Source organism: Rhinolophus sinicus, chromosome 14 (genome assembly GCF_057876585.1).
Source record: "Rhinolophus sinicus isolate RSI-liver-muscle chromosome 14, RSI-T2T, whole genome shotgun sequence".
Classification (NCBI taxonomy): domain Eukaryota; kingdom Metazoa; phylum Chordata; class Mammalia; order Chiroptera; family Rhinolophidae; genus Rhinolophus; species Rhinolophus sinicus.
This window is the reverse complement of record NC_142514.1, coordinates 170,382,791-170,400,276: the sequence shown is the minus strand read 5'-3', so window position 1 is coordinate 170,400,276 and position 17,486 is coordinate 170,382,791. Positions and strand designations below refer to the sequence as shown.

The 17,486-nt window shown below is 38.4% G+C and overlaps 1 protein-coding gene across 12 annotated transcripts in view; it reads left to right on the top strand.

The window, feature by feature from the left end:
• Positions 1-17,486, top strand: part of LRRC4C (leucine rich repeat containing 4C) — a 1,083,645-nt gene that overhangs the window by 621,843 nt on the left and 444,316 nt on the right. For all 12 annotated transcript variants that reach the window (XM_074336244.2, XM_074336243.2, XM_074336242.2 and 9 more), the window contains one exon: positions 30-166. The gene's annotated coding sequence lies outside the window, so the exon portion shown is untranslated. The remainder of the gene's footprint in view (positions 1-29; positions 167-17,486) is intronic.

Here is a 17,486-nt window from a genome sequence, read left to right as displayed (position 1 = left end):
AGTATCTCCTTTTATTCTGTATTATATAGGAGTTACTGGACATGCAGAGATAACCTATGAAGATTATCAATATGGAAACATCCTGAAACTACTTTGGAATCTCGATACATTGACTGGATTCAAGTTTCATGAACAGGGAAACTAGTCTATGAACAATTTGCCAAAGGTAAGTGAGAAGTATAAGTTACTCCATCAGAATAATTCAAAGAGTCATTGACTGTGGGGTTGTTAATTGCATTTCAGATGATTTTAATATTCCTTCGGTACAGCTCACAGTTTCTTTTCTCTCCCAAACGTCCCCATGTGGATGCTGACATATGGTTAAATGTCTGGCCATTTCATCTTTTTCATTTGCACTTCTGTCAGGTACAAAAGGAGAAAGCGGGGGTTGGGAGGGAGTACCCACGTCATAAAACTTTTACTAGTAGTGATTTATGCAAAGTGGAGGGATGTTGCTTTGCACTGCCCCAGAAGCAGAAGGGATGGCAGATTGACCTGCCCAGGTTTCAGAACAAAACAAGCAGACAGTGATGTCCCCCTCCTTTATTAAAACTGGGGCACCAGGTAGGTCATTAATATGGAACCAACTGTTCAAGAAAGGTAACCAGCTTTTTATTCTCTCTTTGAAAACCTGGTGAGGTTGGAAACCTTGATGTGGTAACATGAAAATATTTTCTGTTGTGCTATTGGGAAAGTTGAACTTGTCTCAGTGAACCAATGGGGAAGAATGAAACTTTGAGTTACTCAAACAAGTGACAGTTTGTGAGCTGGGGGCATGTATTGTAGCACCTTCTGTAGCTAAAAGTTGTGCCATCAACAGTCAAGTCCACTTGAGCCTAGAAATAGCATCTGCCCGGCTTGGTGAAATGGAAATAATCTATTTATTTTTCTGTGGGGTTTCACTGTGTCAAGGATAAAAGAAGAGGGGAAAAGCACATAAAATTATAGTGGCATTAAGCTCCATCTGTGGCAAGGGAGACATTTATATTTGCCATTCTAATTGGCAAAATACTTGAATCATTCATGCTGTTTTAATGTTATAAGAACCAAGAACCATGGCTGGAAGAATTGCTCATACATTTTTCTGTTAATATTTACCTCTGTGTTGCATGTATAATAGTTATTTGTCCTGTATTTATAACTCAAGTGCTTCCTGAAAGGTAATTTTTCTTTTCTGCATCAACTCCATCGTATTATGTAGATTAAGCTCAATGGAAGCCATGTTATCTGTGTTCAAGAAGATCACACTGTTTTTAAAATGTAGATGTGGTATGTTATAGCATGTAAAGTGCTCTCTAAAGACAGGAGGCAATGGTAAGATAAAGAAAAGTTACCATCACTCTCTCTCTCTCTCTCCCACCTCTCTCTCTCTCTCTCTCTCCACACCCCCACTTCCAACTGATTTTTCTTAGCCTTCTTGTATTTCCTCCTCTCATAATTTTGCTTTGCACATAGCCTCTCATGACCTCTCTAACCATTTTCTCTTTATTCAGCTTCAAACCCTACTACTATTCACCTGTATCCATTAGGTGACACTCAGGAAACAGAAAGCATACCAGTTATTTAACAGATCCAATTTAATTTAAGAATTATTCACCAGATATTGGAGATTTGGAAAGGCAAAAAGGGACATCTTTGAGGAGGGGCTACCAGGCAGCTACTGCTGTTATGCCACCTGGAGAGGGAGGCGATGAGACTGTTTCTGGGACTGTTGGAAAAAAACAATGCAAAATGGAAGCAACTTCTCTGTAGGGTGACACTCTCAGGAGCAGGAAGTCCCTTCTTCCCTCTCTAACCTTCCTGTCTCCCTCTAGCTCCGTCTATTCGCCGAAACAGAGAGCTAGGTGACAAAGGAGAAATGTGCTTTGCAGAGACCCAGGGTCAGCATCTCAAAGCAAAATAGAGGAAGATGAATTTGAACTGAGAGATAGTAACTCCAGAGCAAGCACATGTCCTATTCCGTGTGTGTGTGTGTGTGTGTGTGTGTTTACATTTTCAAAGAGAATCTGGTTGGATCAATTCATCAGACCACTGAGATCACAGATTTTAACTGAACTAAGGTTTGCCTTACTTTTGGTCCAGTGCCACTCCTGGCTTAATCAAGTGGCATCAGATGGTGAGATATAATCTGATATGATATGATATGATATATGATTTGATATAACATGGGCACTTAGGCACCAGGACTATAAACTGGACAGTTTTCCGTAAAATCAACTAAGAGCGTTTGTGATTGTAGTATAGTACAGTTGTAAAACATGTAGATGTGATATTGTCGATAATTGGATTGTTAATTAAGCTTATTTTTTAGTAAAACAATTGTACATTAACATGTAGCTTTAAGAAACAACACAGAGAGATATCATGAACTCTTTCTTTTCCCCTAATGATAATATCTTACAAACTATGGGACAGTAATGCAACCAGGATATTGACATGAGTACAGTGAAGATCCAGGGCATTGCTGTCGCCACAAGGGTCCCTCCTGTGGTCCTTTTATAGCCACACCCACTTCTTCCCCATCCCCAACTTCCTCTTTAGGCAATGGCAACGACTAATCTGCTCTCCATTTTCATAATTTCGTCATTACAAGAATGTTATATAAATGGAACCATACAGTATGTAACAAATTGGGATTAGATTTTTTTCACTGAACATAATCCTCAGGAGATTCACCCAAGTTATTGGGTGCATCAATAGTTTATTCATTTTTTTTTTTTTTTTCAACTAGCAGTATTTCTTGGTTAGGATATACAACAATTGGTTTAACCTTTCACTTGTTGAAGGATGTCTCATTTTTTTCCAGTTTGGGGCTATTATAAATAAGATTGCTGGAAACATTCATGAATAGCTTTTTGTGTGAACATAAGATTTCAATGCATTTCCTGAAAGTGCAATTGCTGAATTATAGATGGTTGCATATTTAGGTTTTTGTCCCTCCAACTTTATTAAGATATGATTGACATATAACATTGTGTAAGTTTAAGGCATACAGTGTGATGATTTGATACACGTATATATTGTGAAATCTTTACCATGATAAGGTTAGTTAACACATGCTTCATCTCACATACTTGACATTTTATTGTTATTGTTGTGGTGACAACATTTAAGATCTCTCTTAGCAACATTCAACTGTACAATATAGTAACATTAACTATAGTCATCATACTGTACATTGTGCCCCTGAACTTAATAATCTTATAACAGAAAGTGTGCACCTTTTAACCAATATCTCACCATTAATGCTACGCCCCAGCCCCTAGTAACAGTTAGTCTGCTGTAGCTCCCCTCCCCTTTATCAGGAGTTTCATTTTCTGTGGTTTCAATTATCCATGGTCAACCATGGTCTAAAAATGCTAAGTGGAAAATTACAGAAATAATAAATTTTAAATCACATGCCATTCTGAGTGTCATGATGAAATCTTGTGCAGTCCCAGACTACCCTGTCTGAAATGTGAATTATTCTTTTGTCCAGCATATTCATGCTGTATGTGTACCTGCCCATTAGTCACTTAGTAGCCTTCTCAGTTATCAGATCGACTATTGCAATATCACAGTGCCTGTGTTTAGATAACCCTTATTTTACTTAATAATGGTGCCAAAGCACAAGAGTCGTGATGTTGATAATTTGGATATGCCAAAGAGAAGCCATAAAATGCTGCCTTTAAGTGGAAAGATGAGTAAACAACAGTAAGATATTTTGAGAGTGAGAAACCACATTCACATAACTTTTATTACAGTATATTGTTATAATCGTTCCCTTTTATTACTACTTGTTGTTAATCTCTTACTATGCATAATTTATAAATTAAACTTAATATAGGTACGTATGTATAGGGGAAAAATAGAATATATTGGGTTTGGTACTATCTGTGGTTTCAGGCATCCTTTGGATCCATTGGGTATCTGGAAATTTATCTCCTACAAATAAGGGAGGCCCACACTATCTGTCCCTATCAGTTCAGTGTTTTTAGATTCCACAACTAAGTGAGATCATACGTTATTTTTCTCTCTCTGACTCATCTCACTTAGCATAATACTTTCAAGGTCTATGTTGCAAATGGCAGGATTTTCTTTTAATTACAGCTAAATGTATATATATATATTTATTCATAGTTTTTTGATCTATTCATCAGTCAGTCAACGCTTAGGTTGTTTTCATGTCTTGGTTGTGAATAATGCTACAACAAACATGGGAGTGCAGATTTCTGAGATAATGAGTTCATTTCTTTTGTATAAATACCTAGAAGTGGGATTGCTGGATCATATGCTAGTTCTATTTTTAATGTTTTGAGGAGTCTCCATATTATTTTCCACGGTGGCTTCACCAATTTACATTCCCACCAAGAGTGAACCAGCGTTCCCTTTTCACCACATCCTTGATAGCATTTGCTGTCTCTTGTCTTTTTAATAATATTCATTCTTACAGGTATAAAATGATGTCTCGTAGTGCTTTTGATTTGCAACAGGAAAGCTAGGAATAGTTTCCCTCACCTGGAAAGAGAGATCGGGTTGAGTAACCAGTTTCCCCAGCCCTTACGGACACTACATAAAGGACTCTCTTGGGTTTCACGCCACCCAAAGACTGGCAGAGCTGAGAGGTACAGAGATGGCTAGGAACACGGAAGAAAGGTAGAGGCTACCAGTCTCAGTCACATAGTGCCAGCAACCAGAGTCTCCAGGGCTCTCCAGAGGACCCTATCAGCTTTTGCCACTCAAGAGCTGAGCACATCTGCCTCAGACCCCCTAGAGTTTTCACTTGTTTTAGTCCCATAGGTTTGCACAGTTGCAGAAGCCAGCCACCCGAGTCCCTTCCTGCTGCCTCCCCACTGCCTCCTGGTCCTTGGAACTCAGAATTCCAACCTGCAGCCTGTTTGGGCCTGTGTGGCTGTGCAAGGGCAAAGAAAAATCCCCATCACACGTGTTGAATTTTGCCTTTTTTGCTGTGCTCTTGGTGTCATAATCCCCCAAATCGTTGCCAACACCAATGTCAAAATCTTCTTTCCCTAATCATGTCATTGTGGTTTTAATTTTTTTTATTTCCCTAAAAACTAGTCATGTTTAACATAATTTTATTTCAGTAAAGTTTATTGGGGTGATGATTGTTAGTAAAGTTACATAAGTTTCAGGTGTACAATTCTGTAAAACATCATCTATATATCACATTGTGTGTTCACCACCCATAGTCAGTTCTCCTTCCATCACCATGTATTGGATCCCCTTTACCGTCATCATTTTTGGTGCTTATTTACCATCTATATCCCACTTCAGTGAAATGTCTGTTCTTAACCTTTTTTTCATTCTATAATTGGATTTTTTTTACCGATGAGTTTTGAGAATTTTTAATATATTCTAGATATCAGTCCTTGTCAGACATGTAGCTTACAAATACTTTCTCCCACTCTGTAGCTTGTCTTTTCATCCTCTTTACAAAGTTTAGAGAGCAAAGTTTTAATTTGGAATAAGTCCAATTGATCAGTTTTTCCCTTATGGATTGTGCTATGAGTGTCCAGTCTAACAACTCTTAGCCTAGCCCTAAACCCCAAAGGTTTTCTTCCTTAAAATTTTTATAGTTTTATTTATTAGATTATGAGTGCATAATCCATTTTGAGTTAATTTTCTCATACGATGTGAGACTTCAAATTTAATTTTATTGCCTGTATGTCCAATTGCTCTTCTCGGTATTGGCATCTACTGATTTTTTTTTTCATTCCATTTGAAATTTTCATGCTTGCTGGTATAATGAGTACTTTGCAGTTGAAATCTGAACATTTTAGTTTTCATATTATGAGATTGTATTCCTTGTTTAAACCTTCAGTGTTAACCGGCTTTTTCTGATATTGCCCCAGTGGGAACAGTGGGGGTAGAATGAACACCAGGTGGCAGTAGAAGTCCATGCTCCTTATTGGCCTCTGTTGACCCTTAGGTACCTGGGTGCTCCTGCTGGGTGTGGGCAGGAGTCCCAGCTGCCACTAGACTTCCACCAGTCCCTGCCTGGTTGGGAACATAGCAGTACCAGGTTACTGCTACTCACCTGGCCGTCACTGATACCATGGGGGAGGAGTAGCCTTATTACTGCTAGGTGTCCAGAAAGTCCTGGCTCTCCATGAAACTGACTCTGATACCATCCAACATGTAGGGGGAAAGTCTCCTTGTTACTGCTGAGTGGAGGGGGAAATCCAGGCTCCCCATGTCATCTCCACTGGCAATGCCAGGGGTGGAGGGTAGTGGCTTTGTTGCTGTGTGTGTGTGTGTGTGTGTGTGTGTATACATACATACATGCATGCATACATACATACACACACACACACACACACACACACACACACACACACACACACACAGAACCACAGCTAACAGACTCTCCAGCACTTCACTCCTAGGTGATGCCAGAGGCTTAGAGAAACTAGTGAGAACCCTGGTGGGCAGCACCATGAACCCTGATGGAGCAGAAACAAGCCGTGGTCAATGCAAAGCCAAGGGCCTGCTTGTAAAAGCAGAAGTGTTCCGCTCATCGCAGGTACATGAGCAGAGACCTTTCCGACCTACATGATAGATGCTTCGAGTCCATCAACTTTGACTTTGTGTATTTAATAAGGCAGGGTATACTCAGGGAGCTTTCTAATAATGAATATATATAGGATCATTTTTCTTTTTTTTAAAGCATCCTGGTTTTTGTTAGGTTGGCTTTATCATAAAAGGCTTGCATTGTTGGGGAAAAGCTTTCCATGAATGCCTAGTCCTGTAAAATAAATAGAAGGCAACGTTGGAAGTAGGGTGAGTTCTACCTTATACAATTCTCAGTGAAGTATAAGAATAAAGATAGCACAGTAAAATAGACTATATACGCTTGATACTTCTTGTTCCTGGAAATTCACTTTAATAGCTTCCCTATACAGAAAATCAGACTCAGAAGTCATACCCTAAAAACTTCCAAGAATTTGGAACCTCATGGCAGAATTTTATCTGTCATTTAAACTTTATAGTTGTCACAACCGAGATGATCCAGGTGCCATACAGTACTCAACACAGAAAATAATCTATATGAACAGAGGACTCAGTTTTTCTGTGGGTTTTAAGGTTTCCGATATTATTAGGTTTAAAAAATTAGCATGCGTTGTTACTATTTCTTTTAAAACAAAATTGTATTATATTCAAAATTAAAATGTATTTTAAAACACATCATGATATTATCAAAAATAATATAATTATTAGAAATAATATAACTCAATAGATAGCAATCACTTTATTAAGGAAGAGAGATTAGTTAGAAACAAAATACAAGATAACAATCACTTTATTAAGGAAGAAAGATTAAGTGTGTTAAAATGATATGTGTAAAACAGTAGTAGTTACTTCTTATTGCAGTCATCCTGAATGTGATTTTTCAGTTTTTCTGACTGTAGAACGTAGGTTTAGCCAATTTTTCTGAGCCACTTTCACATGACCTAGTTGAGGGCTGAGAGGTGATTGATAGGAAACACAGAGAACACAACCAGAGGGATTGCATCTTCTTGCCATATTACAGCTTATCGAACATTAAATTTTGAAAGCTTTTAGGTATATCTGTAGCACCTTGTGAGAGAAAAATCAGTTCAGATCTGCAAGTGCTCCTATCCTGCCTATCCCATTAGGTAAACCAGTTGTATCATTGGCAGTACCTCAATTTTCTCAACTTATTTTTTTCCAGTGACAAATGTGCTAAATATCATGGGAATTCCTTATGCTTGATTTCTCACATTGTACATCTTTAAGCTCCATATTCATCTTGCAAATAGAATGAAATATCTCTGCGGTAGAGCAAAACGTTTCACAGTGCACATTTACTGTTCGAGAAACCAAACCATAAACCAGAAATTTCAAGGCACTAAAACAATTTGAGACAAGCATTCTATTCAACTGAATGGTATGCATCTATTTCAGAGAGCAACTCCTAAACGGAGTGCCTTGCACAGAGAATAAACGGCGGTAACAAATTGTTGAATGCATGGTTGTTTATTTCATGCACTTGGAAATAACACGGTAGAACCAATGGTGTGCTGGAAAATCAGTCTCTGGGCGGGGGGTGGGGGAACAAAACTCTGATTTGTAATGTAGTCCTGTTTCTGTGGTGTAAATACTGTCCCCCATGGCCCATTTGAATTACCGGTGTGATGTCACCTGAACACCGAGATGGAAAGAGATATGCAGAATATTCTCTTGCAGGCTGGTACAAGCTGGTTCTAGTACCCTATTGGGTAAGACCTTTTGATTAGCTTTCATTTGATTTGGAAGAAGAAAATCATGCTGCCCAATTTCCTGTTGGTTAATTAACTGACTTGGTTTTGGTGGAAACTAGAAGTGGGTCTTTTTCCAGTGATGATAACAAAGTGTTACTCTTTTCAGTTACCTCCAGGAAAAAAAAGTTGTAGGAATGCCTCCTCAGGAGTTCCTGTGCTTTTGACAGCAAATGAAAATCAAGGAGGTCTTTGAGGATTTTCCTAAAATTGAAAAAGTAGTCTCTTTATCAAGGGTCCCCTGCTTTGGGGCCTGGGAGCTGGTCATCATACCTTGAGACATTCTTATTCTTCATCACTGCAAGCTCAAAACCTGAATAGGAAAGCCTTAGGCAAAGCACTCTTTTGGCAACACGGTACATTTAGTCTTAGAATTTATAAAATCCTTCCCCCCTCCCCCATGATAATGAACTACTTTTGAAGTCAAGAGATTTAGTGTGTTGGAGAACTAAACACATCTTGAGGATTGTTAAACTACAGTTGAAATTATCATTCATTATGGAATTTCTATGGACCAAACTCTGAGCTGGACATTTTCAACTATTTTATAGTTTTTATTGTATTCATTTGCCTTTACTCTTTGTGATAAAAGTAGAAATTCTCCTATTTAAAGAAAATTGAAAATGCCATTGCATTGGTTACTAAAATATTTTAATAACTATACCAATCACTATTTGTTTAACATCTACTGTGTCCTAGACATTTGACATTTCACATTTATGATTTTAGCTAATACTCTTTAACGTTGTTTCTGTTTTATAGATGAGGTATATGAGACTCAGGTGAAGGGTGTAATACATGAGGTCAAGATCTAATAACTTATAGAGGGTGAATTGGATCACAGGTCACTTTTTCTCCAAATTCATTGCTTAGCCTGTGTTCATTAATTCGGTCGTTCCACAAATGTTTATTGAGCACCCACTATGATTCAGGCCCTATTCTTGGCTGTGAGGATTCAACAGAGAACTACATATAAACATATAAATCCTGGCCTTTATCGATCCCTAATTTAGCAGTCAGAGACAGTCAATAAACAAATAAGTAAAACAAAATACTATTAAATAAATGTCATGTTGGGTGGTGATAAGTTTTGTAATAAAATATAAAGTAGGGAAAAAACAGGTAGTACCAGCATGGGAATGCCCTGAATTAAACTCATCATCAGAGAAGGCATCACTCACTCAGAAGGTGAGAGAGACCAAAGGGTGACGAGAGGCTGAGACTTGCAAATATCCGGGAGCAAAGACTGTCAGGTGGAGAGCAAGTGGAAAGGCCTGGAAGTGAGAGCATGCTTAGCACATCTCAGGAACGTCAAAGATCGTGGAGCAGCTAAACAGAAGCAAGCAAGGGAGAAAGTGAGGAGAACTGAGCTCCTTAAAGAAGGAAGCAGGGGGTAGGATGCTAAATTCCTTTGGCTTCTGGTGGTGAGTATAGACTGAAGGGAGGTCAAGGTCAAATAAGAGAAAACAATTAGCAGGCTACTGTCATGATCCATGAGAAAGATGATAATTTCCTGCACCATGATGGGAGAGCTGCAAGTGGTTAAGGATTGGTGGAATTCTAAATATGTTTTGAGTAGATGTAATTTGTGGGGTGGTTAAAAGTAGGATGTGAAAGACAGAGATTAAGAAGACAATTTTTGGTCTGAGTAAACAAAAGTTTAGAATTTCCATTACTGACATGGGGAGGACTGTGGAAGGAGAGAAGCAACACTGGGGTTTAAATTTCAAAGTGCCTGCAAAGGTCCCTGATGCCTCTGGATGGACAGGTCACCATTGGGTGTCCTGCTCTTAAACATGGCACATTTAAGATGAAAGAGAGGAAAGAACAGACAAATATTACCTGTGTTAAAGTATAAGATTCACTAAGCCAGTCTATATGAAAACACTATAAATGTCGGTTATTTCTTTCTCTTCATTCTCTTCTCAGTAGGGTGATATAATTATTTTGGAGACTGGCTATAATAAAATTGGTGAACTATGGGCAACTTGTTTTCATATACAGAGGGGAAGCAGTTTTTTAAGTTGACTTACAAATTAGAAGAAGCTGCTGTATATTTGTAGATACAGAGTTTCTCGGGATAGAAGGAAAAGGAGAGAGAGGTGAAGAAGATGGTATGGGGTTGGTCCTGCCGAAGTCATTTTTAAATGTCTGTAGAATGGTTCAGAAGAGAAATTGAAGAGTCTAAGTGACTGAAAGAGTAATTAACTCTGGACGTGATCCACCCTGCCCTGGGAGTCCAGCTGCTAATAGCACATTCAGGATTCAGGAGACAGTGATTATCCTGTCTCAGATGCTAGTGTGACATTGTCAACTGAAGGTGTTAAAGGGCCATCAGAAGATGAGTGTGCCTCTGTGTAGACTGTAGCACAGCATTTGGGCCAAGAATACAGAGTGAGTGGCTAAAGCAATGTGAGACACCCCAGAGATTCCCAGAAATAACTGTGGACAGTTTCATGAATCTTTAACTCTGAGCAAGTTAAGAAGTATCTTGTCTGGCTGTTTATGACACCTCATTTCCACTCTCTGGTTGGAGATGCTGAGTGTTATTCCTGCTATGCGTTATATAAGACAGCCACGTCTCCCAGTCACCCTGGTGTGCGAGATGGTGACCGGCCCATCTGGAAGCACTAGGGACTTTTGTGCGTACTTTGAAAGTTAAATCCCCATGTCACTTCTCCATCCTGAGCTTGCTTCTCATATGCCATTTTGTGGTTTTCTTGTGCTTTAGGGATTTAGTGGGTTTTCCTTTACTTTCTGAGATGCCATTACCTATGTCTTTATACTCCTCTTTGGTCCTAAAATGGTGCGGTTTTCCCAGCTCTGATTTTATTTATTCTTCCTGAAAAAAAGATTTGGTGCTCCCATCTGGCCTTCCCTTCCCCATAAACCATACTCCTCACTCTGAGGGCCTCAGGCTTCCACAATGCAGTTTGCTTCAGCAGTTGCATGTACCCCTTTTCCACAACAAGTAGAGATGTGCTGGCGGCTGGCTGCTGAAATAGATGTCCAGTGGGAGAGCATCTCCTGGGCACCACTCACATAACCTAACTGAGCAGTGGGTGTCAGGGACTGACTATTGGGCTTGATCTGGGTGGGGCGAGGGCTGCCCTAGACCCTACCAGGTTGCCCCGAGGTCTGAGCGGTCAACGTCTGGCTGCTTATCTGTGCCAGGGCACACCAGACATGGTACACTAGCCTTTTCTCACATCCACTTTTTACTTTTGCATTTTTCTGGAATTGCCTTCTCCCCACTTTCCCTTTCTAAATTCAGCCTTTTCCTCAACACTGGGGTGAACATGCTTTTTGGTGGACACTTCTTCTAGTGTCCTAAATATACTAATTTATGTGTGTTTGTGTACACATCCTCATTCTCCTACTTGAAGGTGAGCTCCTTCAGTAAATCTTGAACAATAAGTATCACTTAACTCTCCAAAGCCTGAGAATTTCTAGAGCAGCTGAGAAATTTAATGAGGCTCAGGAGCTAGGAGCCTGGGATATATTAGAAAAGCCTTAAAAACAATCTTCCTGTAGACAACTGTCTTTAATTATAATTGAGATTTAAATTCATTTCAGTAACATACATTCATTTAGGGTACCAGAGCTCAGGATGGTGAATTTTATCATGGATCACCAAGGTGAAAAATGCAAAAAAAAAAAAAAAAAGGTGAGGGGATGGGGGGAGGGGCTGGTAAATATTAGCAGGCTGCTAAAGCTATCAGTTTGATTTCTTTTATTATTATTTTATTTGGAGGGATAGGGATATTGAGAGTATCTTTGCAAGATGGCCTTAGGCAATGAGGAAAACTCTGTGAGCCAAAGACAAAAGCCTTTCAAACGTGTAGCAATTTGCAAACATGTGTTATAATTAGCCATAGACACCTTCCCTTAAAAAAAAAAAAAAAAAAAAAAAAAAAATTAGAGTGAGATTAAATAAATCTAAAGAAATAGAATCCAGGTTTTGTTGCTAGCCACAAACATAAAATAGAGGATTTATTTCTAAAAAAATCTATAAACATCCTTGAACAAACATCATAGTTTTAAAACTTATGAGAAAGTTGCATTTTACTCCCTGCCTACAGTACTAAGACAACTGTTTGACTCAGGTGGTTTTTCATAGAACATTTGAAAAAAATTAAAATATTTTAAAAATCTGTAAACCCTGAAAACAACTGCCTTTTACCTGTGATAAACTTAGAGATTACCATCGAAGATATTGCAACGTCATTATATATTTGTATCTATGTCTATATGTTTCTTCAGTAGTAATATATCAAGCTCCTTTCAGCATAAAACACAAATACATAGTCAGTGGTCTTTAGGTTAGAACCACTTAGAATTAGGAATTATTATGGAAATGACACTCATTTATTCACTGCTTTCCAACCATTTTCCATCTTTTATTCATTAGGTGTTCATTCTGAAACATTTCACCTGGTACTAATACTATCGTTGGCCCTAAAATCCAGAAAGAAACAACCAAAAAAGTTAAAAAAAAAAAAACCTGGCAGCTTAATTGTAAGCAATAAAAGTTATTCAAAGTGTGACTGACTATGAGCTGGCCCACTTCTCTACCCACTGCTGTGTACAGGATGGAAAAGGGAAACATACATTTACAGATGCCACCATTTACCCAACTTTGTACCCACTTCATTTAGCCTACAAAATGGACTTTTAATTTAGAAATACCTTTCTCTGTTTATTTAGTTAGTTTTTATAACTACTTTGATTTCATGCTTACAAAATGCTCATGTAAAATCAAAAACATTATAGAATAATGTTTTACTTATTCTAAAACATTATAGAATAAATATAAAACGTCAAATTTCCCCATAAGTCCATATCACCAAAATAATGTATATAATTTGTCTATTTTTGCTAGAATTCTTTTCCTAATTTTTAGAACAGATAACTGGAGCTCAGAAATGTAACTTGGCCAAGCTGTGGTTGCTGTCAAGGCTTCTTATTGCAAAGCTCATGGTAGGTGTTTGTATGTGCACACGTATGTGTGTGTATATTTCCAATCCTTTTGCATTTTATAGATATTTCACATTCTATGGACAAAAATGACTTTTCTTTTCTTGCTTGACAACAGTCTATGGACCACACCTGATCATTCATTAATTTGTTCATCCATATATTCATTTTACCATTTATTAAATAATAAATATGAGTAAGAATTAGAAAAGTAAAGGACATAAGAAGAAGGAAAAGAAGGTGAAGTGATTGAGAAAAGGGAGCAAAATAACCTTGGCAAAGATAAAGGGAGTGAACTTCGATGAGAGAAGAAGGAGCTGAGTCTGAGTTCAAACAAACTTCCTTTCTAACCTGTGTTCTTAAGCAGTGCGCAACGCTTCTTACCTCGGATGGGCTTGTTTGATTGATATGTTCCCCTGAAAGTTTTCAGAACAAAAGTATCTTCCTTGCTCAGTCCCTCCAGAGTCTCAACGGGAGGGGGAAAGGCACCCCTTGCTAGTGATCACACACCATCCTGGGCATCGGATTCATAGGTAGATAAGATTAAATCCCTGACTTTGTGATATTCAAGTCATTTATTGGAAGTTCTCCATGTCACTTGTCTGTGAGGTTTGGTGACAGCTTCCTCAGATTATATGAGTTACTACTGCCCTAAACAGTATTTAAGGCTACATCTAAAATGAAGACTGACTTCCTGTTCATGTCCCCACTTACTCATTCCATTCAGCATTCCTTCCATCTTCATTCTATATTGCCGGAGCAAACTCTGGTGCCTCCAAAATATAGATGTGCAGGGACCACTAGAAAGATAAGAGTGCCTGCATGAGATACATCAGGGAACAATCTCATCGATTTTCTTTCTTCTTGACCCCAGCCTCTCTTCAGAAGCTTGGGTTGAGGTCCCTGGATCACATGTGTTCTCTGAATCATTCTGTATGTGCTTTTGGAGCTATTCTTTTTGCCAGTTCAGTAATATGTCTCTAGCCCAAAAGATCACACAAAATATTTCCCTTTTGAGTTGGGGCCAGCCTTTTCAAAAACAAATGCCTAATTTTAAATTCACTCTTCAATACACAGCTGCATTTTTCTTGAATACAAATCCATTTAACAAATAGTTTTCAAGAGGCATGTGGTGGTGGGATAGCAAAGTAATTGAAATTAGAAGTTCTGGGATACAGATCTAGGGCTGCCACTTACTAACTGTGTAACCTTGGCCAAGTGACTTAGCTTCTCTGAACCTCAGTGTGTGTGTTTGTTTGTTTTATATAAAATGGTGTTAATAATACCTACTTCAGGGGGTTGTTACGAACAGTAAATAAAACAGTATTTGCTAAGAAGCATTGTTGATAGTTTTGTTAAGTACCAATTGTAAATTATACTGATGTATCATACTCAATATCTGCCAATAAGATAATTATAGGGCTTCTGAAGCTCAGTGAAATTACACTTGGGGGAAATATGCATTACATGCATGGCATAACTGGCAAACCATAGAAGACAGATATGGTCAAGTGGTTACACGTTAACTTACTTTAGATCCGAGATAACACTTCCAGAGTGCTGTTCCAAGGGGACGGTTTTCTAACTCTACCAATGCTGCCTTGTAACAGTCTTAACATAATACTCCTGTAACCCCTTATGGATTAGGAAAAAGTCAGGATGGAGTGAGGGGGGAAGAGACATGAAGAAAGAGAGTCTGCACATTTTCCTTTGTAAATAATTTGCAGTATTGGGGGAAAGAGCAACCAGGTAAGAGTTCCCAGGGTAAAGCCATTTCCTTTCCCAGTTTGCAGCCGTGTGTTTGTCACAATATTAAAATGTCACATTTTGTGACTCCTAGTGTGACATCTTCATCAGTTTCAAATTGACTCCAGCCCAAAACATCTCAGGCAATTACTGGGGCACCACTCTCGCTCCATCCTCCATCTCCCTGGTAGCTTGGAAGAATCTGTGCTCTCCTGGCTGGAGATTCACATCTCTAGTGTGATTTAACTTTGTGGGTCTCAGCCAACACTTGGCACACTTAAAAAAAACAAAAAAAAAACAATCAACCTCATGCCCATTTTCAGCTGTGGTCAGAGTCCAGAAGAGAGCATTGACTAGGCAGAAGGTAGTCCAGCCCACTTCTGAGAGTGAAAGCCAAAAGCCACTTTCTCCCAGCGGTGGATGTGCACATCAGTCATTTAAGAGATGGATTAGTGCAGTCAGAAAACCCTCCCATTACCCCCTAGAGGAAGCACAGTGGATTCTTTCATCTCCTTTTAAAGGACTTATATTTATTTATTTTTTTATATCATTATTTCACATTGAGAAATTACTCACAGAAATGGGATTTCTTTTAAATTTCTCTGTTTCAAGATGCACAGAAACTGTGCCTCCAGGGAAAAAAATGAGCTTATTCATGAGTGGGCTCTGAAGGTATAAAGCACATTTCGCATCATAACAATCACTGTCTGTTACAAGGTGATGTAGCTAGGAATGGTGGGAAGCTGTTGGGAGTGTTAAGATCACTGATATGTTGGTCCTTGTAGCCAGAGTCCACTTTAGATTCTTAAAGGTGAGCAGCCAAAGGACGGAATTTGGTTGTGTTTCGATGAGAGTAATAATTAAAGGATCCGCTGGCACTTGAGTAACAGTAACATGCTCTTGTGTAGCAGCTCTGAAGTCAGAATCCCACCTGAACCACTTCTGTGTGTGTGACCTCAGGCAATGTATTTAACCTTGTTGAGATGCAGTATTATGAAGTACCGTAATAATAGTTGTGAGCTCTGTGGTAATGCGAGAACATACTGCACGAAGCATTGTCCTGATTGCATAAAGTGACTATAGGAAATGGTTAGCTCAATGCTTGCTGAATAATATGCTCTCAGTGGACATCAGCTAGTGGCAAGAGTGGCAATAGCGGTGAAACAAGTAATAAAAGCAAGGGAACGTGGTAACATTCTGGATCTCCACGTCATATCTGATCTTACTGTTTTGTCACCATTGTGATTCATGTACTCATCCCTTCTTTAAAAATGTTCATGAGATTTTCTTAAATATATTGCTGGTTTTGTCCAAAAATAAGAACTTTCATAATAAGAATGCATCATAATATCCACAGTCTACTATCAGCAGTAAAAAAAAAAAAAAAAAAAAAAAGTGCGATGAAATTTTGCTTCAAAATAATACAAGAGAGATATTGATGGTTTCAGTTTTGAGAGAAGACCTAACTTGATAGCTGATATATTCCCTTCAAATATATTAACTAATTTTTAAAATATGCTCTATATCTATATATCTCTGCGGATTATAATATAGTCTCTAAATCTACCGGGGATGCCCAAAAATGGTATACACATTTTAAGACATGTTATCTACGTATTACTTTTCGAAGTTGAATTGACCCTGACAGTTCTGATAAATAATGACTAGTTATTTTGTAGACTATAACGATTGAGTTATCAGTATATATTATTACAATTTTTAATATTTTTTTCTTTCTTAAAATGTGTATACATTTTCTTGGCACCTTCTTTATATAGACAGATAAAGATGTTTCTGTAAAATGCAATTAAAGGCTAATGGTGCCCTACTGCTAACCTCTATAATCTAAACTGCTGTGAGCAATAGAGGATGCAGGCTGCCCTGGGGAGGCTCATTGAAGGCAATACATCCATTTACATGAGGATGAGAAATCTGTACTCTGTCAAATGCCCAAGCTCATTGTCCTCAATTGAAGCTGTGGTGACAGATGAGGGATGTAACCAGTGAGCGTGTGTGACTTGGAGTGAATCCATTCTTGTCACAGAACGTGTATTTTCTGAAGCACATATCCTTGGGTGCCTAGAAGTCTCTTTCTTTATGAAAGTTACATCAATGGGCAGAAAAATACCTTAGTTTGAAGAAAGCAGGCTGAGAATTAAGTAAGGTATGTAGAAAGATACCTAGATGGTAAATGCCACATTTTTTTGAAAAATCCAGCCTGGGCAGTTACTGCGTATTTGGTGGAAGCTGTCAGGATCTCTTTCTTATTATAAACATTTGGTTGGAATGCTTATAAAGTAGCCAGTAGGCCTTTGAAAACAATGCTTGTGGCCAAAGAGAATAGCTACCAAAAGCAATTTATTTTCAATAGGGTCAATTGGCAACTGCCAATAACAGTGTTTGAATGACTGATAGTTATTATCAGCAGACTCAAATCTGTTCAGATTTTCATACTGTCTCATAGAAATCCACTTTTATTATGTT